The following is a 16,193-nucleotide window of genomic DNA, read 5'->3' as shown; positions in this document are numbered from 1 at the left end:
CATGACCTGGTCTCCTACCTTCCAATATTTTTTTTTCAGTGACAGCATTAAGTTGGGCAGATAATCACTCCAATTCATGATAGTCTTGTGGAATCAGTGACTTGGGGTAGGGAGGAGGAAATGTATGAGCTGGCTATGGGTAGCAAGGAGGGTTAGAGAATGATAGTGGTCCTTTGCCAGACCAACCAAAATGTTGTCCTCTATTTGAGCCATAATTGAAAAATCCTTGTCTTCTACCATAGCCTGGAAGTTTTTATTTTGACAACTATCACAACTATATTTCCCTCAGCTGGGAAATGCCTGCCATCTTGATGTTCTCCCAGGACTTTCAAGTGTAACCGCAGCAGCAGCTGCCACTACCTTTTTTCTTTCTACTTTGGCCTTTCCTGAAATTATGCTGTGATATGTCTGAGTCATTAATTCCAAAACATCATTTACTTTGAAATCCAATCAAAACAAAAGCTCCACCCAGTTCTTTGGGGCAGTAATTAAATTCTTTACTAACAGGATAATATAGTGAATATCATTTGCTCTATTGTCCATATCATTTCTTATCCACACTGAAGCTGACCATTCATGATAACTCACAGGGACTTCTCCTGGCTTTTGTTTGAGCTTGTCCACTAAGGTAATGCATACGTGTCCAGACTGCAATACGTTTTGGAGCTGAGATATGGTGCCACTAAAACTCATCTCTATTATTTTGTAGACATGAGGAAGAGCATTCCATGTGGTTTTGTCTCTTGTCATCTGCACTACCTTAACGAAGTCTGGATCCTCTAAATCAAACAGCTGTGCCTGTTGAGCAGTCCTAGTCCTGTGCACTGCCATTAGATCACCCTTTTTATTATCCTCACCTTTTTTGGTACTAAACCCAACTTCTTTATATCAGTGGATGCAAGTGTATCTCCCTGTTCTTGTTCCTTATCTGGGGCAAAGTCAGGGTTTTTTTGGAGGGGAGTCCTTGTCATCCAAGTCAGTGCTATTCCTATCATCCGCTCCTGGATTTTCAGTACCCCTTCTGGCATGTAGTTCCCTCCTCTTTTCTCTGCCTCACTTATTGCTGCCCTTTGCCTCCTATTTAATGGAGCTACAGGAATTTTAACCTCTTTTTCCTCTTTTTTGTTTGGCTCTTTATTATCTAACCAGGGTTCATCCTATTCATAGACATGTTCCTTGTCATCCTCATAAGGAGAATTTGGGTAAGGAGGCATGGAAGGTCATGTATTTTAAAGCTTCAGTGCCACCATCTGTCTCTTAAATGCATGAGACTCCTCTTTTATAATCTTCTCTTCCTTTCTACATGGTGTATGCAGTGATTTGCCTTGTTCAACTCCTCCCTGGCGACCAGGTAAGCCCCTTTGTACTCTTCTGCTTGCTTCTGCCAGGTCAATCTCTGTCTGTTCTCTTTGCTGTATCAGATCTGGCTCCTTTATTTTCTTTACTATTTTCTTCTTTAAAACTATGTGCTAGAGATGCATTTAACCCACTTGCATTTTCAAACTGTAATCTTAATTCCACATTCTGTTCTTTCTCCCTTTCAAGGTTCTCTTTTATTTCCTTGAGACCCTTTTCCATATCTGTAACTGTATAATCTAAGGCATCACAATAAACAATAAACAAACATTGGACAGTCATACCTTTTATCTTTGTCCTTGACTTTTTTCCTACCTTGGATGCAAACAATAAACACATATGACTCCATGGGACAGATCCTTGGACCGTGACCAGCACTATTGAACCCCTTCTTTGTTCAACTGTATATTTACAAACAATTCAATACTCTCTCTATTATTATTATTGTTTATTTATTTATTAGTATTACTCCTATTAGCTAGGAATTTATTCTTTATGGTGTTTAGTCTAATTAGCATTTCAGTTTATTATATTTTTTCTTATATTACTTATTCAGTAGTATTTTTCTCTGTGTTCTTGCATTTCTTATTCGAGTTTTCTTTTTTAGCATTCTTATTTTCCAGCTCTCCCCCACGCTGCAAGAGCTCTGTGGTGCTTTATACATCTGAATTGTCCCAGCCAGAGTCCAGACCTCTACACTGTTAGCTTTTTCCCCTGATAGGTAGATTGTAACCCTGCTCTGTCAGGTTTCAGTCAATAGCATGGATATGAGGCCCACTAAGGGTGCCTATGTTTTACCAGTTCAGGTTTAATCTTGTTTCATGATTAAGGAAACCTCCGATACCTATGCTTGAATGATATTTATTAATCAATTATTAGTACAGCACACAACAGAAAGGTATATACATTACCAAGTCTGTGGAAACAAAACTTGTAGACAATGGCAAAGATAACAGACTGATCTCGGTTCTGTCTAGTTCAGCTGCTTGCATATTTCTTGGACTTCTTATAGCTTGCTTGTTTACCATTTACAACTTCCTCTTTCCTGTCATAAGAATAAAAATATATGTTTGTCTGGTATATTTCATAAATTTCCAAGTTCGTGATCACACATCTGTTGCTTAATCATAATCTTTACCATTAGTGTATTAGTTGTGCATTTTTGTTTGTTTTTGTGATTAGTACATTCCTTGCAAAATCATTTTGTAACTCAAACAACAGGGTACTGGACTAAAGGTTTCACAATCTGGCATTTCCACATTTTACAGCAATCAACAGCCTTCTTAAAAACATCTTGGGAGTTTGGTTCACCAGTAGGCTTTATGACTACTACAAATCTGACCTATGGGTCAACATTGCACATATATGGTATCTTTTCTGCACTGATTTTGAAATGCTTAATTAAGACTCAGAATATCCCTGCAAAATAGATGGTATTATCCCCATTTTGCATATAGGAAAACTTAGTAATGGAGAAAAAACAATGAGGAGTCCTTGTGGCACCGTAGAGATGCCCAAATAAATGTGTTAGTAAGCTTTCGTGGGCTAGAACCCTCAAGTTGCTAAAGTCATCACCCTGAATTTTGGTAGAACGAGGAATAGGACTCACTCCCAGACTTCTGCCATAACCACTAGACCACTCTTTCTTCCTATTTCAAATGGTTATTCTGGGCTTAAATCTCTGTCGACTTAACCATGTGTTGTCATCTAAACATAGCAAGGTGAGTGCAGACTGAGTGTAAAATGCTACCAAACCAAAATTCTCTACTCACTTGCACCAGTAGTAGGGATTTGCACCTATTTTGCACTCACAATTACTCCATATCTTATTTATTTACATATTTAGTAAATTTACTTACATATTTAGTGTAATACTAAAAGTAAAGGTAGACTAGCATAAAACTGATATAACAGAGTGGAGGATAAGATATTTTGTGTCCAATTACAAATGACTCTACATAATGCAGGGCAATGGAGAACAAGGCCTACTGGGTGGAGAGGTACTTTAAGGACTTACAGATTCCCGAAGATCATTATGTCAATGGTGTGTAATCAGGTGTGATTATTCTTTCTAGACTACAGACAACAGTATTGAATCAAAAGGAATGTATGTGGGTGTATGTAGACTATTGATACTCCTTAGATGTATGCTAATTGAATTCACACTGTAAATAGGATGTTTGGAAGGTGGCTGCCATGCACGTTCTGAACTTCTGTTAGAGTTGGGATGGGACTTGGACACTGAAATGAAGAATGTTAAATGTTACCAAAGCATTAAGTAGGACCAAATATTTAAGAAACCCACAGTCAGACCATCTATGTAATGGAAAAGCCTTCACACCAAATACATACACAAGAGAAGTGCCAGAATGGGGGGAGGGGGTGTTTAGAAATTTGGTCTCCCTTTCTAGCATATTCAGAGGAGACGGGCTCCCCAGCTAACAAGCCAGAATCTTTAGTCAGGTTCTCTGAATGTTAACTTGATCCCGAATAAGTAATGTATACAAGATGTAGTTTGTTAACATTTGATTGTAACTTTGCCTTAAAAAAAAAAAAAGAGGTTAGAAAGAAAAGGAAGAAAGTCCAACTCCACCTCCTAGCTGATACCAAATAGAGACTGAAAAACAATGCATTATAACCAAACTATTAGTTTTGGCGTCTGATATCATAAACACAAAATACTGACATTAAAGGAAGCTACTGTAGTAACAGAGTTATGATGTGTCATGCCATCTGAGTTTCTGGTCTTGAATGGGATACCCCCAGTGATGAGCTGCCAAAATCTTAACAACCGGTTCCCTATAAAAAGCTCTGATTTAAGGGATGTGCCCCAGTATGTATTTTTTGTACCAACAGGGTTACCATACGTCCGTATTTTCCCGGACGGCGATTTAAGAACCAAAAAGCCTGACCTGTCTGGGAAAATACGGATGTATGTTAACCCTGCCTAAAGTTCTTTTTTAAAAAGATGGGCCTGAACTAGAAATGAGCTCCGTTTCACATGTGTGGGTCCCCGCCACTCCCTGGGGGTGTGTTCGGGTGACCAGATGTCCCGATTTTATAGGGACAGTCCGGATTTTGCAGTCTTTTTCTTATATAGGCTCCTATTACCCCCGACACTGTGTCCTGATTTTTCACATTTGCTGTCTGGTCACCCTAGGGTGTGCACATGTGTGGGTCCCAGCTGCTCCATGCCCCCCCCCATTGAAGCAGGTGTGCAGGGTTAATGCCCTGGGAACTGCAGGGCACCAGAGGACGTGGGGCCAGCTGCAGACAGGGGAGCGGGGCAGGGCTAGCTGGAGGCAGGGGGTACGGGGCTGGCTGAAGACGGGCTGGCAGCAGGCAGGGGTGCAGGGGTGGCTGGAGACGGGGCTGGTGCGGGCAGGGGGTGCGGGGGTGGCTGGAGGCAGGGGCTGGTGCGGGCAGGGCAGGGGGTGCGGCAGGGGCTGGTTGCAGGCAGGGGGAGCAGGGGTGGCTCACTTCCCGGCCGGAGCCCATCAAAGCCTCAGCGCCCCCTGCAGGGAAGCGGGTTAACAACCAGTTCTAAAACTGCTTCAAAAGTTAAAAACAACCGGTTCACCATTGGTTACGTGCTACTGCCTCCCCTCATTTCTGCAAGCGCAGAGCTGCCTAGCTGCATCTGGGCTCTGCTGACTCTGCAGCTGAACGACACCTTCTGGGTCGTAGTGCCGGTCGTGTTCCCCTTCTGTGTGCTGGGAGCCTTCCTGGTTTTGGTGCAACAGTGAGTGTCCACGGTGGGGCGGGGGCGCAGAGGAAATGAGGGAAGTGGGTGGGATGGGATGGGGAAGAGGCAGTGGGGAAGGAAGGGGGTGGCATAGGGCAGGGGGAGGGGAATGTGGTAGTGAGGGGAGGGGGATGGAGAAGAAAAGGGGACAAGGGAATTGTGGGGGAAGTGGGAGCCCGGCATGCAGCATCCCCTCGGCAGCCCTTAAGCAGGCCCATCAAACCCTCATCCTGAGTAACTCTACCCATCTACACTTGGACCTCTCTGATGAGCCCTTCACAGCCAGACCCCCACCCTACTGATCCCCAACCAGCTCCACCTGTATCCTTGCCCCATCAAGCCCCACTCCTCCAGCACCCAGACAACCCAGACCCACCCCTGCTGAGCCCCAACCACCTTCATCTGGATCCCCTGAAGAGTCCCATTGCCCCTGCACTCAGAATCCCCCAGTGAGCCCCTGTACATCCAGATCTCCCACTGAGCTGCCTGCACCCAGATTGCCCCACACAGAAACCTCTCACCCCATACCTGGATCCCCCAACATTAAACCCCTCCATACTTGGGTCCTGATGTGCTGAGCCTGCCCACCCACATCTGGTGCACGTGGTACAGAGGGGCAGGGCCCCAGGGTGTTTCTGGGGCAGGACCAGCCTGTGTCAGGGTCAGGTGCAGCCTCATTGCCAAGTCCCTGTACCAGGTGAGGTGAGGGGCTTCATGGTGATCTCCTATCTCAATGCAGTCAGTGGCCTGTGCTCACCACTACAATGCTGGAGCCACATTTGTTTATTTACAAATAAAATTTGCAGAATTTTAAAATATTGTACACACAATTTTTATTTTTTGGTGCAGAATTCCCTCAGGAGCATCTAAATACATCACAATATAGTACCTTTCTTTGGTTTACCCTGTAGCTTTGTCCCTTGTCCAGAATCCAGTGGCATGGAACTCTAGCTCAGAGGTGGTAATAATCACAAGTGCACACTGCTCACAGTGGATAGGACATAATGTTATACTGAGAACTGGGATCTGAAAGAGCTAATCATTGTAGCTAGATTCTTTGTTATGAGGGTTCTCTGAGCCTGACTCTCATCACACTATGGAACTCATCACGTCTGCTACATAGCCATTGTTCTTCATTTATTTTCTCATTCTTTTCCATTTAGATTAAGCTTTTAGAAGCAGTTAAAGTGGAAATAAGGATGGTTTCTACAATTATTATAATTACTTATTTTTTTATATTGTGGTAATAACTAGGATCCCCAGTCACAAAAGTACAGTGTCTGTATCAGGTAATGTGATACAACAAAATTAAGAAAATGTGTTTTTCATTTTAGGGTTCTTTGTCAGTAGAATATGACCCAGCAATTGAACACCTCTTCTATAACTTTTTCCTTAAAGGATCTTTTCTGGAGAAAGCCACGTGTTCAAAACCTCATGGCTTAACTTCTGTCACTGAATATTTAGAATCCATTTCAATCCTTTAATCACTTTAAATCATAAAAATGTAACAATTGAAATCCCCCAAATAAACACTTCTATTTATGGCCTGTCCTTACCTATGAGTCATAGTCAAACAACCAAAAAGATGTGCCTCATGACAAACTTTGAAAATAAACAAATAGATTCTGATGACTCTGAGGAGGCTCACAGTCAGGGACATTCCACTAAATATTTCAAAGCACATTTCTAATTAATAAAAAAAAATCCTCACTCTATCTCTGTAACAGGAAGAGTGATAGTCACTAATGTAGTTAGGTCTTTCCATGTGGCTTTATATATTAAAACCATCACCTTCAATTTCAACTTAATGTCATATAGGAGGCCAATGTACTTTTTGAAATATGGGTATAAAGGTATGTAAGCGAAGGGGTTTGTAGGATAAATGCTCAAAGGTAGGGAATGGGCTATATGGAGATTTTTACTTACGTGCCACTAGTTCAAATCTCATCCAGGTGTAGAGTAACCAAAAAGCATCATTTGATAGCCGACTCATGTCATACAGTATGTGTAGTGATTTGGTGATTGCAGTTCAGTTTGTAGTGGACTGGTATCCACGTTGCAAAATTAAAACAAAACAAAAAAACAACACTTACACCGTATGCACACACAAACATACATTTCAGTCATAACTGGCACCCTTCTTGTCATTATCATTTGAAAGACCTGGATTGATTGATCCATGGACAATGAATAAACTTTCTTGTCCCGAAAGGAGGCACTGTAACTGCCTTACTGTATCCGTGCAAGATAAACAGGAGGTCTTCAGTTTGTCTAGCCTATAGCTTTCTTGTGCTAAGTTAAAAACAAAATGGTGGTGGTCATTTGTATTCACCTTGTATTCTGTCAGGTATATACACAACTGTATACTTAGACTACCTACCAGTAAATCAGAAAAAAAGTTGTTGCTCTAATTTTCACTGCAAAGCTCTAATATGTTTGGATTTAGATTTTGTTTCCCCTGAAAGATTTCTATTGTTTTAATTATGTTGGAATAGAGAGAATTGAAGCAAAGTCTTGATACTCAAGGACCTGTGTGGGAAAGAGAATGAGCCTTAGAAACTAGCAGAGATGTAGCCAGCTACTAAATAGCACAAGAAAGCTGCTGAATTATTAATAGGCCCTATTATTACTCTGCCATCCCCACAGGAGTAAAGCAGGAGAATTTTTTTTCAGCTTATCCCTCCTTTATCTTGATACCTTAGTGTAAATGTTGGTCTCCTTTCTACTGAGTTTGGTATCTAACAGACCTCAACACTGAGCAGCCAGTTATGCTCCAGTTTCTTTGATCATAGAATCATAGAATATCAGGGTTGGAAAGTACCCCTGAAGGTCATCTAGTCCAAGCCCCTGCTCGAAGCAGGACCAATTCCCAGTTAAATCATCCCAGCCAGGGCTTTGTCAAGCCTGACCTTAAAAACCTCTAAGGAAGGAGATTCTACCACCTCCCTAGGTAACGCATTCCAGTGTTTCACCACCCTCTTAGTGAAAAAGTTTTTCCTAATATCCAATCTAAACCTCCCCCACTGCAACTTGAGACCATTACTCCTCGTTCTGTCATCTGCTACCATTGAGAACAGTCTAGAGCCATCCTCTTTGGAACCCCCTTTCAGGTAGTTGAAAGCAGCTATCAAATCCCCCCTCATTCTTCTCTTCTGCAGGCTAAACAATCCCAGCTCCCTCAGCCTCTCCTCATAAGTCATGTGTTCTAGACCCCTAATCATGTTTGTTGCCCTTCGCTGGACTCTCTCCAATTTATCCACATCCTTCTTGTAGTGTGGGGCCCAAAACTGGACACAGTACTCCAGATGAGGCCTCACCAATGTCGAATAGAGGGGAACGATCACGTCCCTCGATCTGCTCGCTATGCCCTTACTTATACATCCCAAAATGCCATTGGCCTTCTTGGCAACAAGGGCACACTGCTGACTCATATCCAGCTTCTCGTCCACTGTCACCCCTAGGTCCTTTTCCGCAGAACTGCTGCCTAGCCATTCGGTCCCTAGTCTGTAAGCGGTGCATTGGATTCTTCCATCCTAAGTGCAGGACCCTGCACTTATCCTTATTGAACCTCATCAGATTTCTTTTGGCCCAATCCTCCAATTTGTCTAGGTCCTTCTGTATCCTATCCCTCCCCTCCAGCGTACCTACCACTCCTCCCAGTTTAGTATCATCCGCAAATGATGGGGAGCTAAGGGGGAGTTTCCTGAAGGAAAGGAAGCTAAAGTTCTCATAACATTTTTCCCCTCTGAGATTTCCTTCCTCTCCTTTACCCTCTGCTAACTGGAGAGATAACCTCACTGCATAGCAATGTTGCGGTAGGTCAAAGTGTCTCTTCAGTGGGGACTCATGGCATTCTTGTACTGTCTGTCTAGAAAAGGCATTTGAATCTAAGGAGTAGCCAAGACCTTTTATCAGGATGTCATCTTCTTCAGGCCAAAGGTTATTGCCCTTTTCTTTGATGTCAGTGCTAGACTGAAGGCAGGAAGAACATTTCAAATCAATTGGCTCAGCAGGACATTCTAGGATTCAGATGAAAATCATATGTTAATGCAAGTCATCCATCATTACTGTGCTTCTTTTAAGTAGAAAGCTATGCCTTCTTCCTCCTTTTTCAGTTAATCCTGGTCAATGTGGAAGTGACACATTCTTTTGCATGTATATAATATTCAATTCATGCAGTTGTAACATTTTTTTCTTTTGTACCTTCTTATTTTGGCTCTGCATCTTAACAAGTCCCTGTTTGGCCTCTATTACCCCCCAAATAAGTGAGCCTATTTCATACACATGGAGACTGAACTACTATTGAATCCATAATGCTATTGATTGCTGAATCTTAAAGGTTCATACACATTTACATTCCAAGGCATCAAGTTCAACCACTTACAATCAGCTCCTCCTCAGAGTGACCTCAGAACCCTTACCATTAGTTCTTGCAGTATTTCCTAGGAGTCTTTTGTAGGACCTGGTGATTTGATATATGAGGAGATAAGTTATTCTGAGGATGACTGTGTCAAGTGGCTCAGCAAGACCTCTTCAACAGCATATCAGAGACAAGGGTATTGGATCTGGCTGGGAATCCCTCAGATAAATAGTAGTGACTCTGGGATATTTTACTCCACAGATTAAGAAATGTTTAAAGTATGCTAAACAAGCGTGTATCACCCCCAAAATATTGTACAAAATATCCTATTTATGGGCTTTTATTGAGGCTCGGGGAAGACAGAGGATATATCCTGGAAGAAATTATATACAAGTCTAGAAACTATAAATCCAGAATTATTTATGTTATTTTTCCAGCATCTTTAAAATCAGAGTAATTCCAGCATCCCATTGCAGGATAGTAGTGAATTGTGTAGCTTTTTGATGATTCTTTGTAATGGTATTGGTGAACTAATGATAGTCAGGTGTTTTATATGTTATTAAAGAACAGCTTCCACTTGGTCAGACTCAGGGCATTCTCTTGTGTTGGAAATGTTGTTGAAAACAAGTATGTAATAAAAAGAAGGGAAAATTGCTTTTTGATGGGGAAGCCCATTTTGGTTTGAATCTTGTTTGTGCCCCCCCCCATCTAGCATATCTAGTTCAAATCTGAAAGACCAAATTAAAGACATATACAGATTAACTCCGTTTCAGTAAATTCAATACAAGCCAAACTGAGTAAATAGTCAAAAACTGGAGGTTGTGAAGGAAGGTTGTGAACAACACATTCCTTTGTCCATGCTGTTCCTCCACCTTTTTGATGCTAAAAGAACGGAGCCAGGTAAAACATGGTTATTGTTAAAAGAATATGTAAAAATGAAACTTTCTTTGCTCAACTAAACTGTTCCAAGTGCATCTTGAAGTCATCTCTATTTGTCAGCATTTTACTGATGCAAGTCTTCATTCTTGCTAGTTCTGCATAGCAAATAGTTATTTGACAGTGAACTGGGCTCTATCCTATCTGATGTACTAAGAAAAGTATCCATTAAATTCATATTGCAGAATATTTGGTACCAGGGAAGTAGTAATTAGTAGAAAGAACACAGGTGAGCACAGATTTTCAGATCATAGGTGGGATTTGTAATAATTACAGGTAGAGAAATCATCTTCCCACTTGAAAACTGAGCAGACTTTTTAGTGGGATTCATTGGGAGAGGAGAGAATACTTATAATATAGAAGCTCACAGTGGGTTTGATTGAGCTCCTATTGAAAGCTTTCCATTGACTCCGTTGGGAGTTGGATCAGACTCAAAGTCATTTTTATGGACTATAACCACGCTTTAAAAGTTGTCTTGTCCTCTTCTCTTAGCTTCACTGAGGCATTGGGGAAAAAAAGACCATTTTTAGTTCCTGACTCCTCATGCCCTGCCCCTTCCATTCATGTTTTACCCTCCTTTAGCTGCAACAGGATTTAGATTCCTACAATTGAGAACAAAGTTGTGTTCAAAGTTAGATTATATTAATGGTTTCCATTTTTCTATTCTTCTCTTATCTAATTGGCCTAGATGCTATTACTTGTGTTGGCAAAGTCTCAATTGTAACTTAGATATCCTTGCTCAAAAATGACAATATCCCAGTTTCCCACCACCTCCGATACTATATTTTTCAAGAGGGCAAATATGACGTCTGAGTCTCCTTCTCACTCTTACCTACTCTGTCATCTCTGCTCTCTCCTACACCTCAAAGCTCATCTTGTACAATCTTAACCCTATGACCTCTCTAAGAGGTCCCTGAGTCTTCAATGTCTTCGAAAACATTCACTTAGCTGTTCAGGCAGGAAAATGTTGTTCTGTAGAAATAATAATAATTAAAAAAAACAACATTAAGTTAATCATGATACCAGAGAGGGACTGCTACAAAATCAGGCACCTAAGCACCATGCTATTTCACATCCAGGATCACAACTATTTTTTTTTAAAGGAACAGTGCATACGGTATATTCCTCAAAGCATGCAAGAGGTTAAATAGTGAACTGAGAGCCATAAGACACATTCCACCTCTTCCTTCCCTCCCCCTTCTCCCCCGCCCCCCAAAAAGACAGAAGAATGTTGCAGGTTTCCTTATAAGAAGTGGAATAATTTCCTTTTTAGAAAACCCTGTGACCTTAATCGGTTAATTACTTGATGCACATATTGATCAGTAGATCGGACACAGCTTACATGTGTGTATGCATGCCGCATTCTATCCTGGCATCAATGTGGCAGCAATCGGGCAGCATATGTTGCTGATCTGCTGCTTGGCTACAGTGAAGTTGTCCATTAATGTGCTGCATAAATAAAGCTGGCTGGTGATTGATGGGCCTTGACATTTTGTTACAACATATGGGGTTGGATTGCCAGGTATTCAGATTTTAATTATTTATATTTTAACCAGAAAATTTGTTCTGATTGAGCCCTTCCTTCAAGCATATGAGATTCTGTGGAAGATTCATGATATTAAGCAGGTTTGATTCATATTTGATGCTCTGGAATGTTAAATTACATGACTAAAAATAAATATTCTGTGGTTTTATGAAACAGTTTCTCTTTTAAATACTAGTAAATGTGTGTCTCCTGGATGAGACATAAAACCAAGCCCTTGAACCACCATCTGAGCACATTAAAGATTCTATGGCATTTTTAATAATGTTAGTCCGACTGTCCTGGCCAAATTCCATTTCGGTTAATAGTTATATTCTGACATCCTAAAAAAATTTCTTCTGTGTTTTCCAGTGGGAAACCTACGTGGCTTCATTTTAGGTCCTTAATGGTTCTGTAGTGTTGCTGTGTGCTGTTCATCCAAGTTTGGCCTGTATTTCAACTTTGGTGGAATATGGCTGTGAAGGAGGGGGAGGGCTTCTGGCACCACTTAGTGATTAGGCAAGGAAGTGTTAGGTGCTCTTCAGTGTTAATGCCACCAGTTGACAGTCATCCCTGCCCTGCAGTGGTCCCATTTTCTGTGACTCAGCCCTCCAGCTGAACCACAAGTTGCATCGACCCATTCAAGGGTACCCAAAGAATCCAACCAAGGCTAGTTCCATTTTAGGCCTCACCTGGCCAAAGTTCCAATGTCAGGACTCTTTGTGATATGGGGTCTTCCTAGCCCTGGGTCTCTGATATCAAGTATAGGCTTTTCACCATATCAGGAGGTAGGTAGGGGAACCTAGGCCCACCCTCTCCACCGGGTTCCAATCCAGGGCCCAAAGGGTAGGCAGCTAAGTCCTGTACCTTGGAGTGCTATGCAGCTGTCTCCCTAGATCACTTCCTACCACCCTCCCCATACAAGAAAGTACAGCAAAGGCATGTAAACAAAATAAATCAAAGAACGAGTCTCCAGCCTTGCAGAAGTCCAGAGTGTTTTTCCCTGAGCAGGTCTGGTAGATTATCAATAAACAGGGCCCCGAATTTGGGCCTCCCATAGTGCTCCTTTTGGAGAGCTTTAGAGCATAAATCTGATCATCTCTACTGGCTGCCTACAAATGAACTACTCTGTTCCCCTATTAAGCTCCTCTCCAGCCTGTGCATGTATTGCAGATGTGGCAGGACAGAATTGCCTGAGCCCAGAGCAGCTCCTCAACCCTTGCCTCTCCAGAGGGGGTTCTGCATACCCTATTCTCTATTGGGCTACACTTTTTGTAATCCTTTCTACCAGTGTAAAATGAATTGTTGTTTGTCCTTCGAGTTTGAAGATGACCATGGCATCACTGGTTGGTTTGGTTTCTGTGAACACGTGAGTGGCTGATCAGGACAATTTGAGCTTTGACCTGTCGGTGGCACACTAAACAAGAGACGCTGATATGGGTTACTTGATTAACAGCAGACATGCTGTTGTGAGATTTACGCTGCTGGCGCTGCTCCACTACTTTGACAGTTCTTCTCTGCTCATAAATTGTAGTTCCAGTATGGATAAGGTAGAACGATCATTAATGAGATCTTCCCAACACTCTAGGTCAATGTTGAAATGCCTCAAGGATAACTTGAGGGAGTCATTGAAATGTTTCTTCTGACTTCCCTGAGAGCGCTTTCCCTCCTTTAGCTCACCCTAAAAGATCTTCTTTGGCAGGTGCTTATCTGTCATTCTGGTGACATGGCCTGCCCATCTTATCTGTGATTTCATCAACAGAGTGTGAGTGCTCAGATTGCCTGCCCATATGAGAATCACAGTGTCTGGAACCTTGTCTTGCCATCTTATCCTCTTCAGTTTCCTCAGACAGCCCATGTGAAAGTGATTCAGCTTCATAACCTGGCGTCTGTATGCTGTCCATGTTTTGCAAGCATACATCAGAGTTGGCAACACAATGACTTTGTAGATCTTCAGTTTTGTTGATGACTAATGCCTCTACACTCCCACACATTTGCACATAGTCTGCCAAAGGCCATGCTTGCTTTGGCAATTCTGGTGTTGGTTTCATCACTATCAGTTCGTCATTACCATTACCAGTTGGTTACCAGTGAAGTTCCTCAGGGATCGGTTTTGGGACCAATCTTATTTAATCTTTTTATTTCTGACCTCGGCACAAAAAGTGGGAGCGTGCTAATAAAGTTTGCAGATGATACAAAGCTGGGAGGTATTGCCAATTTAGAGAAGGACTGGTATATCATACAGGAGGATCTAGATGACCTTGTAAACTGGAGTAATAGGATGAAATTTAATAGTGAGAAGTGTAAGGTCATGCATTTAGGGGTTAATAACAAGAATTTTAGTTATAAGCTGGGGAAGCATCAATTAGAAGTAACGGAGGAGGAGAAGGACCTTGGAGTATTGGTTGTCCACAGGATGACTATGAGCTGTCAATGTGATATGGCTGTGAAAAAAGCTAATGTGGTCTTGGGATGCATCAGGCGAGGTATTTCCAGTAGAGATAAGGAGGTGTTAGTACCGTTATACAAGGCACTGGTGAAACCTCATGTGGAATAGTGTGTGCAGTTCTGGTCTCCCATGTTTAAGAAGGATGAATTCAAACTGGAAGAGGTACAGGGAAGGGCTACTAGGATGATCCGAGGAATGGAAAACCTGTCTTATGGAAGGAGATTCAAGGAGCTTGGCTTGTTTAGCCTAACCAAAAGAAGGTTGAGAAGAGATATGATTGCTCTCTATAAGTATATCAGAGGGATAAATACCGGAGAGGGAGAGGAATTATTTAAACTCAGTACCAACGTGGACATAAGAACAAATAGGATATAAATTGGCCATCGGGAAATTTAGACTTGAAATTAGACAAAGGTTTCTAACCATCAGAGGAGTGAAGTTCTGGAATAGCCTTCCAAGGGAAGCAGTGGGGGCAAAAGACCTACCTGACTTCAAGATTAAACTCAATAAGTTTATGGAGGAGATGGTATGATGGGATAACATGATTTTGGTAATTAATTGATCTTTAATTATTCATGGTAAATAGGCCCAATGGCCTCTGATGGGATGTTAGACGGGGTGGGATCTGAGTTACTACAGAGAATTCTTTCCTGGGTATCTGGCTGGTGAATCTTGCCCACATGCTTAGGGTTCAGCTGATAGCCATATTTGAGGTCGAGAAGGAATTTTCCTCCAGGGCAGATTGGAAGAGGCCCTGGGGTTTTTTCGCCTTCCTCTGTAGCATGCAGCACGGGTCACTTGCTGGAGGATTCTATGCACCTTGAAGTCTTTAAACCATGATTTGAGGACTTCAATAGCTCAGACATAGGTGAGAAGTTTATTGCAGGAGTGGGTTGGTGAGATTCTGTGGCCTGAATTGTGCAGAAGGTCAGACTAGATGATCATAATGGTCCCTTCTGACCTTAATATCTATGAATCTTTGAATCATTGATGTGAACTGAATGTGACAGTGTACTGCTGAGGTAGGTGAACTTGTTCACTGCTTGGAGGGTTTGACCATACACTGTGACAGTAGGCTCTATGCAAAGTTTTCCTGGTGCAGGCTGATACATCACTTCTGTCACCTTGATGTTAATTGTGAGACCAAAGTTGTCACAAACTGAAGATAAATAGTCCATACTCTGCTGCCCGTCAGACTCAGTCATCAGCAAACAGAAGATCATGAACAGTCACTTTCCATGCCTTTGTCTTTGCCTGTAGTCGCCTCAAATTGAAGAGCTGGCCATCAGTCTGGTATCTGATGCCAATCTTGGTGTCACAGGAAAAAAAAAGGCATCTGTAAGCATGGCGAAGAACATCATACTGAAGAGGGTTGGGGGCAACACAGAGCCCAGGAAATTAAAGTAGAAGTAAAACACTATCAAATCACAATGCCCTGTAGTGGCTGTAGTACATGGGCGATATAAGCCCTAGAACTATGATAGCTAGTGACTGGTGTTATGGTGAATGTCCTTTAGCTCAAGTGCTTTTGATCCTGGGCCAAAAGATCCTGATTTCTATCCCCACTGATGATCATGTATGCAGCTATGAACTCATTACTAATATGAGGGCAGTATGAGAGTGAGGTATTGGAGGAAGGATACACTTTTTACTAAAATATAATAAACCACCTTTGAATTTTCAAAGATTATTTTTTACAAAAAAGGAATTCCATGACTCTTGAGTCAGAATCTTACCTGGTGGTCAGCTGCTGGACCAGTGGCCACACTCACGAGGCTCATGGCAAACCCACAACAGAGCTGAATTTTCCCCCACAAGAGATCAA

The 16,193-nt window shown here is 42.0% G+C and overlaps 1 protein-coding gene across 12 annotated transcripts in view; it reads left to right on the top strand.

Moving 5' to 3' along the window:
• LRRC4C (leucine rich repeat containing 4C) overlaps positions 1–16,193 on the top strand; it is an 850,059-nt gene that overhangs the window by 575,076 nt on the left and 258,790 nt on the right. The window lies entirely within an intron of this gene.

The sequence above is a fragment of the Lepidochelys kempii genome, chromosome 6, assembly GCF_965140285.1.
Source record: "Lepidochelys kempii isolate rLepKem1 chromosome 6, rLepKem1.hap1, whole genome shotgun sequence".
Taxonomy (NCBI): Eukaryota; Metazoa; Chordata; order Testudines; family Cheloniidae; genus Lepidochelys; species Lepidochelys kempii.
Note: the sequence above shows the minus strand (reverse complement) of the source record. Positions and strands in the feature narration are given on the sequence as shown.